The following is a 23183-nucleotide window of genomic DNA, read 5'->3' on the forward strand; positions in this document are numbered from 1 at the left end:
ACAAGAGTCAGAGAAGTGGAATAATTTGGCCAGTGGAAACTCCAGGTTTCCATCTGTCTGACTCCAGGTCTATGCTCTATCCAGGACACTAACAATTGTGAGGGGAGGAGATTTCTGGCTTTCTTAGTTTATCTCCATCCTTTCTTCCCCCATCAAGAGCTTTTAAACTACAATGTCCATGAGTCTCTCCCATCTGTGGTTTTTCTCTGTGGAAGTTCAGGGTAGGGCTGCAAATGATTTCATAATACACAATTCCAGAATCTAAACCACATGGCTGTATTCTACGTTCCCACAGACATGCTATCTCCACAGTATGATTACATACACACGTGAGTAGTTGTTAGAGCGATATCCTTGCCCTCCACAAGGAAAGCCGTAACAGAACATGAGTAGTTATTTAGAAATCATATGTGACACCCATCTACATTCTTTGATTATAATATAAAACTATAATTTTAAAAACATAGGTTTCATAGGAATTTAAAAAACTCTTTCAAATGCAAAGTATATTTATAATAAAAATCATACCGATGTTTTTGCACAAACTGAATACATACAATGTTTAAGAACGTTCCTTCAGCAACACCCTACAACCTGTATTTTCCTAAATGCTCCAAGTTTCTCTACTGAGGTAGTAGCTTAATTTGCTTCTTTAGGAAGGACAAATGCTGCTATATTCTTTAATGATTTACTTCAGTGTTCAAATTTAGAGCTCCTTGAGTAAATACTCTCTAATGTCAGAAATATTTGTTAAAATTCTCTCAATCTTAGCTAAGCAAAAGAAAAGCTCTTTTAAGAAAAAAGTAAAAAGCAGTTTTAATACCCACAAGAGTAGTTAGGCAAAGGAAGAGGGCTCCCTAGAAAGACCCAACCCACAGTATGACTCACTCGTCAATGAAGCTTAACTGACCTCATTGCAAAGGAGAAACGATAACCCAGATCCGGCCATATCCACGATGAATGCAAGTGAAAAAGTAAGGATTCTTCCAACAACATGATATGTATTTATAGTTTTCCCTCTCTCTCTCTCTCTCTCTCTCTCTCTAAATAGCCTGTTTAATGCCAGAGACAAGTCTTGGATATGGGAATAGATGTTCTTACTCCATGAAGAAAGAAAAACCAACTTTTCTCTGAAATATTTTCACAAAACCATGGAATATTACACTTCTAGGTCAAACATGATGGAATGAAGAATTTATCCAATAGTTATTATAACAAAGACACCATACATCAAACTCTATTGCTTACTTAAAAATACTGTTTTTTCTAAAGACATCAACAGAATAGTTATGGATTTGAGTAAACCTGGAAGCATTTTACCCTTGGGCAGATTTGTTTGCAAAAATATTTACATGTTTAGATAATGAATCAGGGATAGACACATGAACACTGAACGAAAGTTTTTGCCTACTTAATAGTAAATTTTTTCTTGACAATTTAATATATTACCACTGATGACACATTAGTAATAATTATTAATACATTAAATACATATCACTATCCTAATATAATGTACTTGATTAATATGCCATTCAACATTAAACTGAAAATAAGTATTTGGAAGTGAAATATTTAATCAAAAAGTAATTCTACGAGTTCAGCATTATTTTCTTGTGTGGGTGTATATACATTTATAAAAAGATCTTGTATTTTAAGTGGTCAAAAAATGAATGGTAATTTGATGATTTAATTGTAACAGGTTCCAAAACATATGGATTACATTTCCCAGTTCCATTACAATTCCACTGGGTTTTTAAATAATGAGAAAAACCTCTTTAAAAATAAAAAAGACCCAAAACATGTGAAAAATAACTTGAGCATTTCAACATACTCCATATTCAACAAAATTTGCCCTTCCCAAGTGTATAATTGACCTAAATCATAAAATTTCTGTTCAAGTACATATTTTTTTTGTCAGTGTGTTAAACATCATCTATTAGGCACAACAGACCAAGTAATTTTTCCCCCATATTTTCTTATTTCACATAACTGAATACTTAGTTGAAGGAAGACACTCAGAAATGTAGAAAGCAGACCTCAAACTCAGCCAATTAAAGTTGTTTGCTTGGTTTCGTTTGTCTTTAAATAGCTGCTAAAAGGAAGAACTAACCAGATAACAACTATTGCATATATTTTACCCTCTAAGTTTTGTGCCCCCATTTAGTCACATACACTGGAACTATTTTTGTGAAGTATGATCATGAAGAATTTAAATGTTAAATTCATGCTTTTTGAACATATCGTACTCAAAAACTTGTTCATTTTTACTTGATTTGCAAGGGTAATCATTAGATTCGAATTAGAACTCTAATCATGGTTGCCAAATAACATTCTTAACAGTTAAAGAAGAGTGACAAAACTGCCCAAGTTGAAAACATGTCAAGATTCCTTTAATAACATGCTGAAAATCGAGTTATTGGTCATAACTTTGAAGAAAATGTGTTTATTTTACTTTGACATTGAGAGATGAGCAACTCCCCTTTATCTCCACAACATTTCATCAGAGATAACTGTTGGCTAGACACAGAATTATCCAGCTTGCTGCAGTTTGCTTTCTTAAAGCTTAAACTGGTTATCTTATCAAATTCCATGGAATCTTTGGGATACACTCCTTTTTCAATTTCCAGATGAATTTCTTGTCATCTTTGATTTATGATCTTTCTTGCCCCCTTGTCAGTAAGTAGCTTTAAGCCCTGTCAGTGTTCTGAATTTGAGGGTTTATTTCCTTTGCACTCTTATGCTGTCACTCTAGTCGCCAATCTCATCATTTGATAACCTAGATTATCTCCTTAGAGCATACCTCAAGTGCCCTGATTTACCCCCATTCTAGCCATTGTCCAAGATGTTTCTCATCCTCCTGAAGTCTCAGGTCTTAACCCTCACAAATGATTCATATCTAACCATCTATTTTATTTTTAATTTTTTTATGTTTTATTTTATGTTTGAGAGAAAGAGAGAGAGAGCGTGAGCAGGGGAGGGGCAGAGAGACGGAGACAGAATCCCAAGCAGGCTCCAGGCTCCGAGCTGGCAGCACAGAGCCTGATGCGGGGCTCGAACTCATGAGCAGCGAGATCCTGATCTGAGCCAAAGTCAGACACTCAACCGACTTAGCCACCTGGGTGCCCTAATATCTAGCCATCTTTTAAGACCAAGCTTCTATGACTTATCACAACCCAAGCATAACAGTAGGGATTAAGAGAAGCAGGAGTGAAATACTGCCATTTCACTTATTTTGGAATACCCAAAATCATTTTTTGCTTTTGTTCTATGATCCTTTAAATTTTATCATCATTCTGACCGACTATCATGACCATGTATTCAGGATTTAACATTCAAGTTTAGTTTTGGTATTTTTACAACCTCTGCTGTACAATTTGACATAGGCTTCGGCCATTTAGGATTTACGTCATTAGCATAAAAATAGACGTATATGAAATAGTCCTTATATAAAGTAGGTCAAAATAAGTTAAACAGACCACAATAATTGTTGGCACAATCCAACAAAGTTAGAGCTTTGGCTGGCCGAGATCAGTGCCAAGCTGTAGCCACCTGAGACATACTTTGCTTTTATTCTGCCTATATTATGGTATCTTAAATCAAAGGTTTATCAAAGCTGTTAGTGGAAAGAATACTAATTAAGGATCTAATTTATGTCATCTTAATCTAAAGCACAAAGCTTAAATACAAAACCTCTAGATTTCTACATTTGAGAAAACCTGAAGTGCTTTTAGAACGATCACCTAAAGCTTTCACAGCTATCTATGTTCGATGTATTCTCTACCATCCTTCTAGAACTTAGGACCCTGAACTCTGAGATCCAGTGACGTATTGTCAGGAATACTAACTGCTGATATGTATGTCCTTGAGCCATAGCCTCAAACTTGTTCTACAAGTTTCTAGAATTCTTTGAATACAACTCCAAAACTTCATTTCAAAGTGGAAGACTATTCCAAATTGTTTATAAAAATTCTGGCTTAATTTTTTTTTTCTTAAGCTGAAGCACCAGTCAGTATGACAATGACCATTAGGAGGTACAAGGCAAGGCTGACGTTCTATTTAACAACATCAGGAAAGGACTTGCAATATCACCTTTCATCTGTCAAATAGGTTTATTGTTTTAAACAACATCTGTGCAGGAATCACTAACAGACAATGAGAGGTTGAATTATTTGGACAGTTAAGTTTCTTCTAATCCTAAGATTTTCTGATCATTCCAAAATGTGTTTAAAAACTATAGCAATAGCGGCACCTGGGCGGTTCAGTTGGCGAGGCGTCCGACTCTTGGTTTCGGCTCAGGTCATGATCTCACGGTTCGTGAGTTCGAGACCTGCATCAGGCTCCATGCTGACAGTGCAGAGCCTGTCTGGGATCTCTCTCTCCCTCTCTCTCTACCCCTCCTCTGCACTGTCTCTCAAAATAAATTAACCCCTCCCCCCCCCAAAAAAAAAACTCTAGCACCATAGGGGCACCTGGGTGGCTCAGTCAGTTAAGTATCCAACTTTGGCTCAGGTTATTTTCTAACAGTTCATGAGTTCAAGCCCCAAGTCCGCCTCTGTACTGACAGCTCAGAACCTGGAGCCTGCTTTGGATTCTGCCTCCCTCTTTCTCTGCCTGTCCCTTACTCCAGTTCTGTCTCTTTAAGATAAATAAACATTAAAAAAATAACCATAGCAACACAAAAGGACCAAACACACATACACAAACATCCCACACATACCACATAAAACTAAAAAGCAGACATATTCGTCGTCTATCTGCTATCTCAACTACAGTCGAAATAGGGTTCTTTCCAGAACCCAAACAAACAAACAAATGCTAGAATTTTTGGAAACAAATTCAGAATGCAAATGAAAACATCAAAAACAAGAATGTTAATAAAAAGATCAGGATATTCTTCAGAACACAATACCTGAAAATAGGCTCCGCATTATTGCACACACACACACACACACACACACACACACATGTTCTCAGGCCAGACAGCCTCAAGAATCCTGTGCAGTCAGTGTGTGTGGTGTTCCCTGCACTGAAGTTTTGTCACTTCTGGTTATATCCTGGTATACAGAATGAAAGGTACAACTGGGGTCCATTGATGGAGCTGAGAGACGGGTGTCAGCTAAGACGTATCATCACCAAACTCATCTGATACAGAAAGACGCCAAAAGATGGCTGGTTAGCAGAAAAGAAAGTGGAACGACTTCTGTCCTACCCCATTCTGATTAACAAAAAGATGTCAGATGTGCAGTATTTGGGGAGCATTCATTATGAGTTAATTAGAACATGTTGAGTGGGAATGAAGAGTGAATAACTCAAAGGGATTTATAGTCACAGCTTGGAGCCTAGCAGCGAATGCTAAAGTTCAGCAACACCAATCCAAAGGAAACCATACCCGGAGGAATATAAGTTTCACTGTCATGAAATAAGATAGTTGCAAGTGCAAATGATTATTAACTAATATTGCCTCTTGTTCTGAAAGCTGTCAGAGCTTTGCTATGCGGCACTGAAACAGCTGGGAATGTTCTGTCCAGAAACCACTGGGAGAAACCTTCTAGCTGGGTTGAGGTATACAAACACTAGATGCTTGCGAATGATGTAAGAGCCATATGTTTGTTTCTGGGTCACACACAAAAAAATGAGCACCATTTTTTTTTTTTTTAGTCTAAGGTATTTGTTTCTTTGATTAATTAAACACTTACTAAGTGCTTGCAAACGGATAGGCACTGTAACTTCTTAGCAATTGACAAGTAACACCAATCTTGCTGTTATGGAAATTGCAATCTAGAAGACACTGATTGATCATTTAACATTCTCTACCAAAAATGTCAAAAAAAAAATAAAATAAAAGACTACCTTCAGGGATCAGGTCTATAGCTTGTTACTAAAGAAGTTTCTCGGTACATGTTCAGGACTGGAAACCACAAAGAGGAAGTGCAGGGTCCTTTCTAGAATGTAAAGCTCGTTCTGGGTATTGCTTCTGCAGCTGCCCTTTGCTGTTGATGGTCTTTCTCCCCTCGACCAAGAGGGAAGGGAAACCATTTGAGCGGGGAATAAAAGTCAAAAACAAACAAACAAACAAAAAAACAAAAACAAAAAACAATGAAAAGACTTAAAAAAAAAAAAAAAAAGCCCTGTTGGTTAGGATAAGCTAACTGCTGTAAAAATAGATTTAAAGATGGAGGGGCTCAACTTAATGAAAGTTCGTATCTCATTCACATTTCATTCTTGGGCAAGCCGTTTGGGATAAGGGACCTGTTTTCATCCATGCTGCCATTTTGGCCCTAGACACCTTTCATTCTGCTGTTCTAGCATCCCATAGGGCCTGTCATCAACAGCCATCAAGCAGAAGGTGTCAGACCGTGAGGAAGGCACACCCGCTTCTGAAAAGCCTTGGTCCCAAAGTGGCACCGGCCACCTTTCCTTTCATTCAATTGACTGATGACTGGTACCAATACAATGACCAATACAATCACCACCCATAGTAATGAGGGGGTGGTGTGGAAGTAGCAAATGTAATCATTGATTTGGCGACTCCCTTCCAGCTATAACTTTATAGTGTGAATAAAAAGACAAGGTTTTGGTGAATGGTTAGACTTCTCTACAGTGACAGCAAAACAGAAAACGTCACTTACTAAGCAAACTTGTCACCTCTGGACCTTTCACTAGTCATAAGGCATTAATAAAAATGTTATTATAAAAGGTTTAAATATATTTGATATACAAAAATATTGTGAAGTGTTTCAGAGAGCAATTTTCTTTTCTGGGCAGGTTTAAGCTTATCATAAAGAATATTTCCTTTGGTGAATATCTGGGTTGACAATTTGGATAATATGGCACAAGAACAGACACTCAGATCAATGGAACAGAAGACTCAGAAATGGACACACAAACGTATGGCCAACTAATCTTTGAAAAAGCAGGAAAGAATATACAATGGAATAAAGACAGCCTCTTCAGCAAGTGGTGCTGGGAAAACTGGACAGCGATATGCAGAAGAGTGAACCTGGACCACTTTCTTACACCATACACACACAAAAAAACCTCAAAATGGATGAAAGACCTCAATGTAAGACAGGAAGTCATCAAAATCCTCGAGGCAAAAGCAGGCAAAAACCTCTTTGATCTTGCTCTCAGCAACTTCTTACTCAACACATCTCCAGAGGCAAGAAAAACAAAAGCAAAAATGAACGACTAGGACCTCATCAAAATAAAAAGCTTCTGCACAGCAGAGGGAACAATCAGCAAAACTAAAAGGCAACCGACAGAATGGGAGAAGATATTTGCAAATGACATATCAGATACGGGGTTAGTGTCCAAAATCTATAAAGAACTGATCAAACTCAACACCCAAAAGACAAATAATCCAGTGAAGAAATGGGCAAAAGACATGACTAGACACTTCTCCAAAGAAGACATCCAGATGGCCAGCCAACACATGAAAAAATGCTCACCATCACTCACCATCAGGGAAACACAAATCAAAACCATAATGAGATAGCACCTTACCCCTGTCAGAATGGCCAACATTAACAACTCAGGCAACAACAGATGTTGGTGAGGATGTGGAAAAAAAGGATCTCTTTTGCATTGATGGTGGGAATGAAAACTGGTGCAGCCACTCTGGAAAACTGTATAGAGGTTCCTCAAAAAATTAAAAATAGAGCTACCCTATGACCCAGCAATGGCACTACTAGGTTTTATCCAAAGGATATAGGTGTGCTGTTTCAAAGGGGCACATGCACCCCAATGTCTACAGCAGACTATCGACAATAGCCAAAGTATAGAAAGAGCCCAAATGTCTATCAACAGATGAATGGATAAAGAGGATGTGGTATATATATACAATGGAGTATTACTCGGCAATCAAAAAGAATGAAATCTTGCCATTTGCAACTATGTGGATGGAACTAGAAGGTATTCTGCTAAGTGAAATTAGTCAGTCAGAGAAAGACAATTATCATAGGACTTCACTCATATGAGGACATTAAGAGACAAAATAGATGAACATAAGGGAAGGGAAACAAAAATAATATAAAAACAGGGTGGGGGACAAAACATGAGACTCTTAAATATGGAGAACAAACAGAGGGTTACTGACAGGGTTGTAGGAGGGGAGATGGGCTAAATGGGTAAGGGGCATTAAGGAATATACTCCTGAAATCATCGTTGCACTATATGCTGACTAATTTGGATGTAGATTAAAAAAAATAAAATTAAAACAAATCGGATAACAGTGGTCTCCCTCAAACAAGGATCTGACACAAGAATGACTGGTTATTCAAGAAATGAATTTTGAAACTACACTGTATTGTGCTAACATGAGCAGAAATCTAACAATTATAAAAAATTGTCATATCAAACCCAATCTCTATTCTCATTTCAGAATTTCCTATTTTGGGGGTGCCTGGCTGGCTCAGTCAGTTAAGAATCCAACTTTGGGTTAGGTCATGGTCTCACTGTTCATGGGTTCGAGCCCCACTTCAGGTTCCATGCTGACAATGTGGAGCCTGCTTAGGACTCTCTCCCTCTCTCTCTGCTCCTCCCCAACTCACACTTTCTCTCTCAAAATAAATAGATCAACTTAAAGAAGAATTTCTGGGGTGGCTGCCTGGGTGGCTTAGTAAGTGAAGCATCTGACTCTTGGTTTCAGCTCAGGTCATGATCTCGCGGTTTGTGGGATGGCGTCCCTCATCAAGTTCTGTTCTGATGGTGTAGAGCCTGCTTGGGATCCTCTCTTTCCCTCTGTCTCTGCTCCTCCCTTGCTCTCTCTCTCTTTCTCACACTCTCTCTCTCTCTCAAAATAAACTTTATTTAAAAAATTTCCTGTTTTGTTGAGGAGAAGATTATGTTTATAATCAGAAGTATTTGATCTTAGATGCCTCTAGCTTACCAATGTCATATTATATTGTAAGCAGATGATGTTATGTTTAATTGTGAGATGAAGTATGGAGAACAGGTTGGGAGACCAAGTAACAGAGGGTAAAAAAGACATCTAAAATAGATCACATCCTCCTTGTTCCAGTTCCCTCCAACCTGTAGTAAATGCACCTCTTTGTCATTTCTCTTCTCTTTTAATCTTGTATATCTGTTTAAAACCCTCATCTTCATAAATATAGCTAGCCAAACTCTCGTGGACGAATTAGAAGTCTAAATGGAAAGAAGCTATAGGCAAGTAGTAAAACAAACAAAGTTTCTATTTTGGTAGACTCTGTTGTCATTCCATTTCATACGTGCTAACGTATTTGCTTTATCTGAGGGAGAAATATCCCTGGACTGAACATTTAAAAAGTAAAAATCATGATGAGTTGACCATTTTTCCCTGTCCTCTCCCCAGTCACTTCTTTTTAAATTTCTTTTTAATGCTTATTTATTTTTGAAAGAGAGACAGACACAGTGTGAGCGGGTTGGGAACAGAGAGGCACATACAGAATCTGCAGCAGGCTCCAAGCTCTGAGCTCTGAGCTGTCCGCACAGAGCCTGACGCAAGGCCCAAACTTCTGAACCAGGAGACCATGACCCAAGCCAAAGTCGAATGCTTAACCGACTGAGCCACCCAGGTGCCCCATCCAGCCAGTTCTTTCTATCCAGAGGCTTGGCATAATCCTATGATCCCATAATCTTATCCTGGACGATGAGACCTGAGTAGAAGTCAGCCGTGGGTTTCTAGAACAAGTACTTTCTTGATAAAGAGACAGTACAGCTAGAAAAATCCAAGATTATTTTTAGGCATTTGTAAATTTTATTTTGATTGCTGAAGAATTTGTATAGAACATATCCATAAAGGGGCACCTGTTTGGCTCAGTTGATTAAGCATCCGACTCTTGGTTTTGGCTCAGATCATGATCTCACGACTGTGGGATTGAGACCCATATTCTGACCATGTGCTGGGTGTGGACACTGCTTGGGGTTTTCTCTCTCCTTCTTTGTCTGCCCCTCCACTACACTTCCTCTCCCTCTCAAAATAAATAAACTAAAAAAAAATAAATAAATAAAAATAAAAAGAATATATCTAGACAGTAATATATTTCTAATTTCTTCATTTTCAAATAGAACCAAAATAGTTTGTTTCTATAAAAATTGACTCTGGAAATATTGTGTCATCAGTTTGTAAAGAATTCAATTAAAGACTTATTGAATTATGGCCCTCTGAATGCTCTCACTTCTATTTCTATTTTTTTCTAAGCCCTACTCTTTGAAGATCTTATTTTTCTATATATCAGTATTTAACATCATCCACATACCCATAATAGGCAAGACAATATCATTGTCCAGTAATGGAGTAAAATAGTTCCAATTCTATAGCATGTTATTATTTTCATGCTGTTATTTATGATGTCTGTGATGCCTGTATTGAAACCACTAGTGTTAATGCTCTGTGTTAAATTCCCCATGGTATAAACTCGTTCTGTTTCATCAGTCTTAAAACAGAACACTTGCTATCTAATTGAATCATGTTTGCATTTCCAGCTGTGTGTAGGCAGCTAGCCACATTCTTTTCTATTCATATAAACAGACTATTACAATTATGTAAACAGTGTAACTTTTAAATGCTCATTATGTTCCATTAGATCTATTTACTAGACTCACTAATCTCGAGACATCAAAATTGGAAAGAAAGGATATTAGATTAGGGTAGAAGTCTAAGACTGGCCAACAATGCATGTGCTTAGTTTTACATAAGAAGGAGGAAGCAGAAATCACTTTTTTAGTAAGGAAAACCTGAGGAAGTGTGGCAATGAAAGTTAACATTTAAAGATGAGCCATTTCTATGGGAATCAAAGTCTGATAGATCAAGTAGAAATTGATGTAAACTAGGGTAAATTGTTGGCTTAAAGACTCATGATGAATTTCTGTGAATGTATCAGCTGTCAAATTTCTGAGTTTAAACAATATTTAAACAAAGTAGTGACGTGACATTTATAAGGTATACTTTGGGAAGAAATAGAAAATTCTTCCCCATCATATTTCTCTTTGGCCTGAAAGAGGACAGTACTTTTTTACTCTTCTCACTCGGCCAAATTTGGGATTGATATAAAAATAATAGAGTTTGTCTGGGGGAGGAGAAATAGTCTAATGAATGGAACCAAGGCGAAAGTGCTTTAGAGAAAATAGATGGTTTTATTAGCTTTTTAGTGACAGCTATCATTAATGTGTGCTCCAATTCTTGATGCTGAAATAATACCGTAGAATAAATCCTTTCTAAATCAAATAATGAATTGAGGCTATGTATATCTCAATGCATTCAAATAGTTTGAAATCATGCATTTACAGTATAAAAATAATTCTAATGACAAAGTCCTTCCATAATTATATAACCATGCTATGGTATGGTTGGAAAGAATCTTACATACCAGGTGGAGCACCTTCCCTCTCAACTCAGAAATCTATGTTTCCTCCAATATGAAATCAGGTTGACTCCTCTGAATATTCCAGGAAAGAATCTTACACTCCAGGAAAGAATATTGCATACAAGCACCTCCCCTCTCAACTCAGGAATTTCCTATGTTTCCTCCAAGATGAAATCAGGTAGGCTCCTTCGAATAGTCCAGTGAGGAAAGATTTCAGTCCAATTTCAGGGCTACAGGATCCATTTCTGAACAAATATGTGATACCAATTTGCTTAATTAAATCTGCTTTTCCTTAATTATCATCATATTTCCCTTGTCCCGTCTTCCACTAGTTTACAGAACAAATTCAATCTGTCTTAAAAGTACTATACACTAACCCAATGCCTTTATTCTCAATTTGACTTTACGTCCATGGAGGGCAGGGACACTGTTGACAAGACTCTATAGTATTATCATAACCACATAACTACGTACCATCATGGCATGTGGGACCAGTGAGCACTTGAAATGCAACTGTTTCAAAGTGAGATGCGCTGTAGGCATAAAATACACAACACAAAGGAATTTTTATAGTGATTACATCTTTAAATCAAAATTTCTTGGACATATTGGGTAAACAAATTAAATTTACTTGTTTCTTTTTACTTTAATGTGGCATTTAGAAAAGGTGACTTTGCATATTATATTTTAATTGGATAATCCCCCTCTGGAAGAATTATTGATAATACTTCATATGGAGAAATAGTCATGATCTGCATTCATAATTCTTATTGGCTTACCATCATACTGTTAAGAAATATCAGTGTTTTCCATTAGATGTTAACTCAAAGGAGGTCTTTCCTCTGATAATCTAGTCACTTATCAGCAGTGCTAAAATCTGTTCTAATCTATTTGCGAGACTGAGCTTTTCAATTTTCTCACTAATTTTAAGCGGTCTTTAATTAAACAATAGAAGCACTTCTTTAAGGCTTTTTCCTGCTGCATTCAGCATTTGTAATCCTCTCAATCTGTTTTTCTGAATCATATTTATGGCTTTGTTATCTGATAAGTGGTTTTTTTTGTTGGTTTGTTTTTAATATAAAATACATGGTCTCAAGCCTAGGTCTTAATTTCGTCATGTGAGTGTCATAAATATCATTTACTAGGACACGATTGTTAGGAAACAGAATATTGAAACAATGAAAGAAAATACGTGTTTCCCGTTTAACAGTTGCCATTTCAAGAACAATGTTTCAGGTCAATGTTAAATCTGTTACTAATGTAAGGGCAACATGATGGCAGGACAGTACTATTTTCCCAATAATCCATTAGGGTTCCATTAAATGGGATTTCAAATGATCTCACTGTGTCAGTGACTTTAGAAACAAGTAGAAACTCTTAAGTACGTTTAATATTTAATTTCCAATTATCTTTTTAAAAGAACTGTATTCTCCGTTCATACCTCTGTTTTCTGGCTCACACATTAAGCAAGAATAATGAAGTGCTGCTTCCAAGCTGAATTCTTTTAGAAGTTCAGCAATAGAACAAGACTTTCCTTTCAGAGAATCAATCTTCAAGAATAAGCATTGCCCTAAGACTCGAATTGGTCATGCACTTACTGCCTGGGACAGAATTGCACTCTGGGCTACTTCGTGGAGTTCTAACTCAACATAAACTATTAGATAAATACATTCAGAAAAAAAAAAAAATCTAAAAACACATTGTGAACATGTACCAAGGCCATATTTATTCTAGCAGGTAGACAGAATTGTTAATATGTCCCCCTTTAATACTGAGCACTTGATAAATTGAGATCAAGGAAAAAGTCTTCTTCCGATGACATTTTAGAACATATGTTTAGCATGCAACATTAGCAAAAGTTGAGACCTATCAGATGCTTGAAAATAAAGTCTGTGTAACATTGGTGTTAATAGGGATGGTCCCATTAAATCAGATTCCTTTCTTTTTTCACCTCTCCTTACTATTCCCCAAAGTTTTGTGTATTTATTATTGGGTGGCCTAGTTATCTCTCATTCCCATTACTCTTTTCCCTTATTTGAATTTTCAAAAGATTTAACTTTTGATAAGTCAAGGCTACCCTATACTTGTCTCCACATTTACTTTATTTATGGATGTTCATGACCACACATGTAGAGGTTTACATACTTTTATTTCTGGGATGCTGTTTCCTAGAAATCAATACATAATTTCCTATAACTTGGCTCTAGTAAATATTGAGGCTGTACTCTATTACAGCAGCTGAAAACAAGATGGTGTCTGAAAACATTGCTAGAAACCATGTAATCAAAAATTGTGGTTATATATTTATACACACACACACACACACACACACAGCCATGAAATCCCCTGGCAACCACTTTTCTACCAAGCGTGAATGGTACAGATTTTGGTGTGGATAAGGTTAAGCATATATGGAGTGGCTTTCATAAACAGATGCATTTTCAAGTTTGAAAAGCTTAACAATAGTAGAGAAAAATGTTTCATCCATTCCTGGAGGACATTTCTTTCTGGTCTTCCTGAGAGTAAAAAGTCTTATAAAATAGAACAACTATTAGCTAAACATCAGTAGGGAAGTTCAACTTTAAATATATAACCCTTAGATGATGGTATTGACTTCAGTAGGGGAAGCAACTCCTTTAAAATATTTTATTTGTATTGTTCTCAAGATAGACACTTTCCAGAAGTATACTTACCTATGTCTTAGATCTTTCTCTAGGACGTCAATATACAGTTCTTGATCAAACTTTCTCACATTATGTGTGAAAGATAAAAATAATTTTATTTTGAATAAAATAATAATAATAAAATGAATAAATTCACTTTCAACCAGCTATTGCATTATTCCAATGTTGTTGTGTCATGTTTAGAGAGTTCAAATGTAACATAGTGTTTCTAAACTTCTCCGCATAAATTTGATGTTTGACTTTCTATGACCCCATTATTTTATATTTGCTTTCTACACCATTATTTTCTGATTGCAAATGAAGAAAAAGAAACAACAACAACACTGCAAGAGAAGTTTTGTTTCTAACAATAAATACAAAATAGAAGTGTCTACTTTTGCTCCCAAAATCCAAATGACAAGGATTTGGGAAAACTGGAGCCTCATCCTAAAGAAAGTAGGTCAGTTTCTTGAAAGAATGTTATTGGCCCCTGAGTATTTGACATCACTGTTTGATGTTTCTTTCAATAAAGACAACTTAATAGCATGGAATGTTGTCCTCTAACTTTTATTTCATGGGCTTTGGGCATACATTTACAAGCCATTGTGTAAGCATTGTTAGATATATTTAATTGAAGATGGTTCCTTTAATAGAAAACACTTTGGTTTATGTTTTCCCTGAATTTCAATTTCTCCAAGGACTTACATTGCCCGCCCTCCCCCCGCCCCCACTGGTAGACTGTGTCCTTTTCTAATGTGTAAGGTATTCAGGTCATTGGGCATGGCCTTTTTTTTTTTTTTTTTTTTTTTGAATTAAATGAAATTTCCAGTAGCTACTGTAGCTAATAAAGTTTTCCCAACTACTAAGAAAGAAATAAAAAGGTACACCCAGGGGGTCTTTATCATCAGAATGCTCTCTCTCCAAAAACAAGGTACAGACAGATGAATATTTCTGGGCTCCATTAGGAAACCTACCTATCTATGTGGAACACGTAAAATACTCTGTTTTCATTTTTAAGGAGTTCTCTCGGGATCCAGTTTATAATTATGCTCAAGGTTAGGGGGAATAATCACATCAAATCCCAGCTTGTATATTTCACAAAAATTGGAATTTATATTAGCAGAGAAAAACAGGATTCATTTTGGTTAGCTCACTGAGTGCCAAGCTTAGGGCTAATAAGCAACATTTGCTAAATCGAATTAATAGTGAGTGAAACTGTTTCATGCGATACCTTGAAAAAAGTCTTTTTTTTTTTTCTTTGTGAAATCAGTCTTATTTCCACTACAACCTCACAATCTATTTTACATTCTTCTAACAAAGAACACTAGGATATATTTTTTTCAATCAGGAATACACATACACACATTAAAGATGATAGCCTATAGTGCGGTCTGACACATGGTATAGACTATAGACTATGCCCCCCCCCCCCAATTCGTATGTTGAAACCTACTCCCTAATATGATGCTATTTAAACATGGCAACTCTGGATTGATGAGGTCATGAGGGCAGAGCTTTCACAAATGGGATTGTTGCCCTTATAAAATAGATCCCAGAGAGCTCCCTCATCTGCCTGCGTCATGGGAGGACACAGTAAAAAGGAAAAGGTGCTGTTTGTGAACCAGGAAGTGGGTCCTGACCGGACACAGAATCTGCCAGTGCCTTGAACTTGGACCTTCCAGAACTGTGAGAAATAAATGTGTCTTGTTTATAAGCCACGCGACCTACAGTAGTTTGTTACAGTGGCTGGAGTGGATTAAGACACACGATATTGGCCTAATACTTTTGCATGAACACCAGGATCTTATTGCTAATAGAAAGCAAACCCTCAAACCAAAGTCAATTGTGGTTGGCTAGTTCATTGAAGTCGGAGTATTGGAACAGATCTTAACAGCACAAGTATTTCAATTTCGGCTTCATCTTGCTTTCGCTTCCCCTTTCCGAAGCATGGTTTTATCAAGTAAATATATTTTCTACGATGCACGTGCATTATGTTTGTAAAAAACAAATTTTTTTCAGCCAGGATAAATGTTGATTGTATTTACCAAGCATTACCCAGAGAGGAAATAGTTGACGTGGCAACACAATTACTTCAAGTCCTCTGAGAAATAATTAGGGAAGAATAAATAAATGGGACTTTAGAGCTATTACTAATTATTTCCTAATGCACTTCCATTAATTTAACATGTTGACATGATTAAGCTGAAGGATGTATTACACTGAAAATCTCTGTTATTCAACTTGAATAAAATCAGTCCTATATTTTCCCATTTTGTGTTTTTCCTTGGATCTAAGGTTTGTAGTTTGCCTTGTACTTACATGCTTTCTTGGTCAAATTCCTTTTTACGAACCTATTCCTCTAATCTGTCTTCCAACCAATCCAGCCACCCATCCATGATTTCCTCATTCCTTCATTTATTCATTTGCTGAGCTGTTCAGGCAACTAATATTCATTGAATGTTTAATGTGTGCTATACTGTGTACAGCAGCATATCAGCTACTTGAGATGAGACTTCTTCCTAAAATCAGTCATCTTACTCTTCTGGAAAACTTGATTGACCATTATTTTAAGCAACATACAAATCTTTGATGACTAATTATAAGTGGCAAACCCTAGATTTGTTCAGGGCATCTCTTTTTTTTTTTTTTAAGTTGATTTATTTATTTGAAAGAGAGAGAGAGAGAGAGAGATTGCAAGTAGAGGGGCAGAGAGAGAGAGAGAGAGATTGCAAGTAGGGGAGGGGCAGAGAGAGAGAGAGAGATTGCAAGTAGGGGAGGGGCAGAGAGAGAGAGAGAGAGAGAGAGAGAGAGAGGGAGAGAGAGAGAATCTCTAGCAGGCTCCACTCTATCAGCATGGAGTCCGATGAGGGACTCAATCTCACGAACCATGAGATCATGACCTGAATCAAAGTCAAGGGTCAGAAACTCAACAGACTGGGCCACCCAGGCACCCCGAGTACAGGGCATATCTATACAACATCCAGTCAATCAGGATCCTTAAACTGCTATTGGACATGCTTTACCACAGCTGCAAAACTCCATTAAATATTTTACCCATCTTTTCCCATTTACTAATACTTGTTTCACTTGTTTGGTTTCTTATTCTGTTAGGAGCTGGTCTCAATTTCTAAGATGTTGGAGGGAGACCCTGCAAGAGGAGGAGCTTATCCTCCACCAACCACTCCTCTTCCCAAACAAAGACTCCTCTGCAGTAGTTCAGATTTTCTATGTAATTTATCTTTGGTCAAAGCCGTGTTTTTACCACGTGCATCGTAGAAGTACGTTAGCGACTTCTTTACCTATTTGTTGATTCTTGACAAACAAATTACAGTGTGATTGACAAAAATCACAGTGGCACAATTAAACTAGAAACATTAAAAATTTTTTTTTCATGTTTATTTATTTTTTTAGAGAGATAGAGCACAAGCAGGGGAGGGGCAGAGAGAGAGAGAGAGGGAGACACGGAATCCGAAGCAGGCTCCAGGCTCTGAGCTGTCAGCACAGAGCCCAACGCGGGGCTCAAACTCACAGACCGCGAGATCATGACCTGAGCCGAAGTCGGACGCTTAACCGACTGAGCCACCCAGGTCAGGTGCCCCATAAACTAGAAATATTTTATGGGCAAACATAGCTTATTAAAACGATTAATGCAGCACAGGTGTCAATACAGCATGGTCCCTAATAGGCCCAAACCTTACTCCAATCTCCTAAGCTCACTAATCAAAAGTATGTTAAACTTTTGATTAGTTCACGTCCCTATAATGAGAATTCTAATAGTAGAAACCACTCTTTCATCGTGATTCCCTCGCCTCTGACTTCACTGTGCAAAGACTGGCTACTTTGGTTATAAGCTAACCTGTTGGTTAAGTGCAATAAATACTGTTTGGATATGTTCGGTATGCATTCTGATTAATTTCTACTTCAGTTCTCCAGCCTCTGCCTCTCAGGATTGAAATCCTCCAAAGCAGCCTCTTGTGTATGTTTTAACTTCTTGGTCTGTGAACGCTTCGCAAGTTGCTAAATCAAAACTTCTATTCTTCCGACTTATGTAGCAGGTGAATCTCTCAGGGACCAGCTCAAACATAGTAGCTTTGACTTTTTCAACTCCTGTTTCTCGTCAACTAACACTAGGTAAAATGATAAAGTTCTGTTTTACTCGACTGATCCTTTCTTTCCGTACCCACTACTTCCTTAACCTTGCGTGATTTTAGAGTTGTAGTTAGATGCACATGTTCTGGTGCTTGACTCGTTGGCTTTGCACCTATGGTTGTCTCTTAACTCTATTTATAATCTTAGTCTAATCTCTTAACTTCTCTGCACCTGTGTCTATGCTTGTAACATGTCAATGAAAAGATCAGGATCACATACTTGTCGGGAGGACTAAATGTTATTACATGTGAGTTATTTAAACCAACGTACAGAGTATAACTCAAAAACTAACTAATTATAGCAGCATCTTACCAGAGTTCGGTCTTTTTGTTCATTATCCATTTTGAATCCAACATATTTTTCCAAATCCCATTTCTAGAACATTTCCCCAATTATGTAATTTTTCTCTTACCAAATGTTCACAATTTTTACATTGGCAACTGATAGGACTAAAAACTCTTTCATCTGATTTTTCCAAGGACTAGCCATCCCTATCTTTCTAACTCTGCCGGGGTCTAGGACCCATGGCAGATGCGTGAAAATAAATACTTGTCTAATTGAATTAATGTGTTCATATCTTTCTCTCCATGCTTTTTAGAATAATATGAAACACATTAATCTATGTCTATGCTTTTAGATTACAGTCAACAAAAATGCATTTCTGGATGTAAATTTCAAATATTTTAGGACAAAATATCAATGAATAAAGAATTCAAGAGACCACAATGATAAGGTAAAATTGATATAGCCATTTGTAGTTTTCACTGTAATTTGGTACGTTGAAGATAATTATGTTTGTGGAACTCATAATGGTTGTGGTAATAAGTTAGTGGTCAAAGCTCAACAAGTTAAACAGCTTAGTAACCAGAAGATTACCTTCTCAGATCCCATTATAGTAAATGGGAGCATCTGATAGACTTTTGCATCACCATGAATGGTTCCATCAAACTTTGTGGTGGGGGCGCCTGGGTGGCGCAGTCGGTTAAGCGTCCGACTTCAGCCAGGTCACGATCTTGCGGTCTGTGAGTTCGAGCCCCGCGTCAGGCTCTGGGCTGATGGCTCGGAGCCTGGAGCCTGTTTCCGATTCTGTGTCTCCCTCTCTCTGCCCCTCCCCCGTTCATGCTCTGTCTCTCTCTGTCCCAAAAAATAAACTTAAAAAAAAAAAAAAAAAAAAAAAAACTTTGTGGTGGTTTTGGTAATAGGAACAAATACATGCAAACAAAGTCTCTAAAAATCATAGGAATAATCTATGAGTGATTATAGGTCATGCATTAATTCTTAAAAATTTTAATAGTTTATGACAACTCTAACATTTCACATCAAAATTAACTAGACATTTTTAATATTTTAATGTATTAATACTACATTCATTTAAATGCTGAAGCATTTAGGATTAAAGCGTACTGATGTCTACACTTGGCAATGCATCAAAAATATAAGATGGTTTGATAGATATAAAAAAAGAATGGATACATAAATAACGGATAAAACAAGTATAATAAAAATGTTAATGGTAGAATCTATTGTCACATGTGAGATCACTACAAATTTCTTTCAACTTGTTTTTTTCTATATCTGAACATTTTCATAATAAAATGTTAGAAAAAGCAGTAATTCTCATGTTATCTACAGGGAACATTAATGATTGTAATTTGGTTGTTTCAAAGAGAAAATCCTTCATCTACGTGAGAATCTATGAGGCACAAAAACTCTAGGAAAAGTTGGGTTTATGTGACATTTATCTGAATGTCACTATGATTTTAAAGTCTTCATTACCAACAAGAACAATAATAAGAGTTCAGTCTATGGATTCTTGGACCAGGACTGTGCATCTACCTATAGAGCAGCCAATCTGTAGCCTGATTAGAAATCTTGATGTGGATAGAAGAGAAGAGATGACACTCAGTCTATGTCTAGTGAACTTCCCTGGAAATCACAACAAAATAGCAGGACAAAAATGGGTTAACATGGAGGGAGATTTGGGGGTAAAGAAAAAGCCAAGGACACTTCATGGTTAGCTCTTTCATGTAGAGCTTAGGGTTTCAACATGGAAGGCACAATCATTTGAACAAATACGTGAAAATGTACTATACGTGACTATAAGTATTACTACAAGTCGTGCTCAGAAAATTGCAGATTTTAGGAGAGTAAAACAGAGAGCCTCAAATTAGGTTATGTCTTCAAGAAAGGTCTCAATGTGAAAATAATTTACCCCTGGACTCTGCTAGTGGGCAATTCTAGGCATTGATTCCTCAATGCCAGCTCATCTGGGCAAGAGCAGTGGACAACTCCAGTCCTCTTCCCACACCCCCCCCACCCCATCACTAACCTGTATATTTTCTTACCGTACAACACAGGAAATTTTAGGCAACAATACCAAACCTCAAAGTTACATAAATGTGTGCTATACAAGAGACTTAAGAAGCAACTAGACAAATAGCAGCTCAAATTGTTTTTCAAATGGAATCAAGATTTTTCAACCCTTTCTGCACCACAAGTTTTGCTTAAGTTCCAGTGTCTACATAATATGAAATAATAAGAACGTTGAGAAAGCAGGGTTAATCAAAACCAAGGAGTGGGGCTGAAGTATCTTTCTGCTGACAAAGGTTTTAAAGGGTTCCAACTATCTCACTACCTAAATGATACAATTTTGAGGGCTTGGAATGTTTTCTTTTGAGGAGTGGACATTCATGACAAATACTGAGATTGAGACACTTGTATTTGCATAGCGTGCTCAAAGAACATTCCTAAAACCGCATTCATCTGAACACAATGTAATACATGCTTTACAAACGACTTTTTACAGACACATTTAGTTGGTGTTCCACCCTTTGGGGAGTTAACTGAGAAAGTGTTCCTGTAACACTCTCAAATGTTTGGGATGCATTTTTTAGAAATTAATATCTTATTGGCATATGTGTTATATGACCTCATATGCTTTTTTGCCTAAAACTTGATGAAATTTCAGGGGAAAAGAAAGAAGAGGGAAGAGTAGCCTATCAGCTATGTTATATCAAACTGCTTCGTGTTAGGAATCTGAGCAAGCAGGACTTACACAGCATATGTCTTCATAGTGAATTACCTGCCAGAGGAACACAATACTTGTGGGATTCAAACAAATTTGGAGGGGATGAGGGAGGGTTGATGGATAAAAACCAATGTTTTTGTCATATTGCAAACACTGAGTAAAAGTCAGAACCAAAAAGACAAAGAGGAGAAGGGTTTCTTGGTCTCTCCCTGTCAGTGAAATCGATGCATTCCAACTTTTTTTTCTTTTTTTTTCCTGACAGCAAATATTTTCACACTATGCATTGCAGAGCCAGAGTAGAAGATAAGTAACTCTTTATATCTGCAAATTCCTAAAATATGGACCAAGTCCAGTCCTTTTTTTTGTGAGGCTTTTGTTATCATGAAAGGATTTCAACTTGCAGCAAAAGTCATTTTTGTCGATTCCCTTTTCTCTCCTCCTCAGGAATGTGCCCAGTTTGGGGACATCTTGCAAGATCACATATGTGTATTGATAGATGCATTTTGCTTTAGATTTGACATACGCTGATAGCTTGCTCGCTCGGCGTCAAATAAAAATAAAAACAGATTTCAATCTCAACTTTAGTACAGTTGGCCAAAAAAACTGAAAAACAACTGACTTTAATTAAGCACAAAGGCAATGATTGGGAGACATTTTGGACATGGAGTTTGAACAAATCCAACAATTCTATAATTCTCAGCTCATGTGAACAATTGCTATTACAATGATCATCTGATGGCTGTAAACTCAGGGACATGAATGATTCAACTTGCTCTCTCCAAACATGCGGTCTCTGGAACCAAGTGTAACAAATGCAGTGGTTGGAATTTTAGCACTCTCCGATGGGTGGTTGATTTTTAGCACCTTGATTTTAGCAAAAAAAAAAAAAAATTGATTTTTCGCATTCTCTCAACTTTTAGAGAGAACAAATCAGGAACTTGGACTCTCACGGGGGGGAAAAGAAAAATCAAAGAGAATCAAGACTACACAAAAGAATAAAAGCTGATGGGGCTCTTCCCCTTTATAGCTTACAAAGTATTTCTACAAGCGGTATCTCCATTTGGGAGTAGGATTAATAATTCATATTGTTTACTAATCCAGATACTAAATAGGACAGTTGTTACATCTCCCAAGGGGGACACTGAGTGTGCTCGCAGATCGTGCTCTTCACCAACATTTGGTGAATTCATCTGTTAGTAATTCCTATGGCAGAATGGAGAAAAGGGTCTCCAAATGATACCAGTATTGTGATTTTTGCTATACTGTGTTCCAACTCTGGGAGGAAAGTGGGCTATGAGTTAGGTTCGCCAAGTCTTTATGTCCTAAAGTAAGTTTATGTAGATTCTTTGTCCCCACATGTAGTCAGGAAACAAAGAGGAAGAGGCAGAGAGAGAGGTGGTAATGGCCTTTGACACTGCTTAGCCACTGAAGTCTCTGACATGCAATGAGATCACACATATTATGAAGAGTCCTGTGACCCCTCTTAGGACCCCTGCCCAGGGCAGTGGTGAGTTTTAACAGACTCCTGGGGCTTGTGAAAGTTGCTTGTTAATCATTGAAGAATTTTTCAAGTCAGGTGGTAGCTTTACATAGGCCATGGCAGGAGTATTCACACTAAAGAAATTGTCAAAGTCTACAAGTCAGGGTATTTCCTTTTTCAGAAATTCAGATCCCTGATGGGGTTGGCAGTCACTGGTTAAGAACTCTACATAATCAATCAGCAATTGGTTAGAAGGGACATATTTCCTATAGATCACAGAATATTCATTTAAAATCAATTTGTTTCATGAAAATATGTTCAACATCATTCATCATCAGGGAAATATAACTCAAAACTATAATGAAATATCACTTCATACCTGTCAGAGTCGCTAAAATTAACAACTCAAGAAACAACAAATATTGGTGAGGGTGTGGAGAAAGGGGAACCTTCTTACGCTGTTGGTGGGAATGCAATTGGTTCAGGCACTCTAGAAAACAGTATGGAGTTTCCTCAAA

At 37.1% G+C, this 23183-nt stretch overlaps 1 pseudogene; it reads left to right on the forward strand.

The window, feature by feature from the left end:
- Positions 1–5842: 5842 nt before the first annotated feature.
- Positions 5843–6045, forward strand: LOC132684519 (small nucleolar RNA U3; annotated as a pseudogene).
- Positions 6046–23183: the final 17138 nt, after the last annotated feature.

The sequence above is a fragment of the Panthera onca genome, chromosome C2 (genome assembly GCF_046562875.1).
Source record: "Panthera onca isolate mPanOnc1 chromosome C2, mPanOnc1 haplotype 2, whole genome shotgun sequence".
NCBI lineage: Eukaryota > Metazoa > Chordata > Mammalia > Carnivora > Felidae > Panthera > Panthera onca.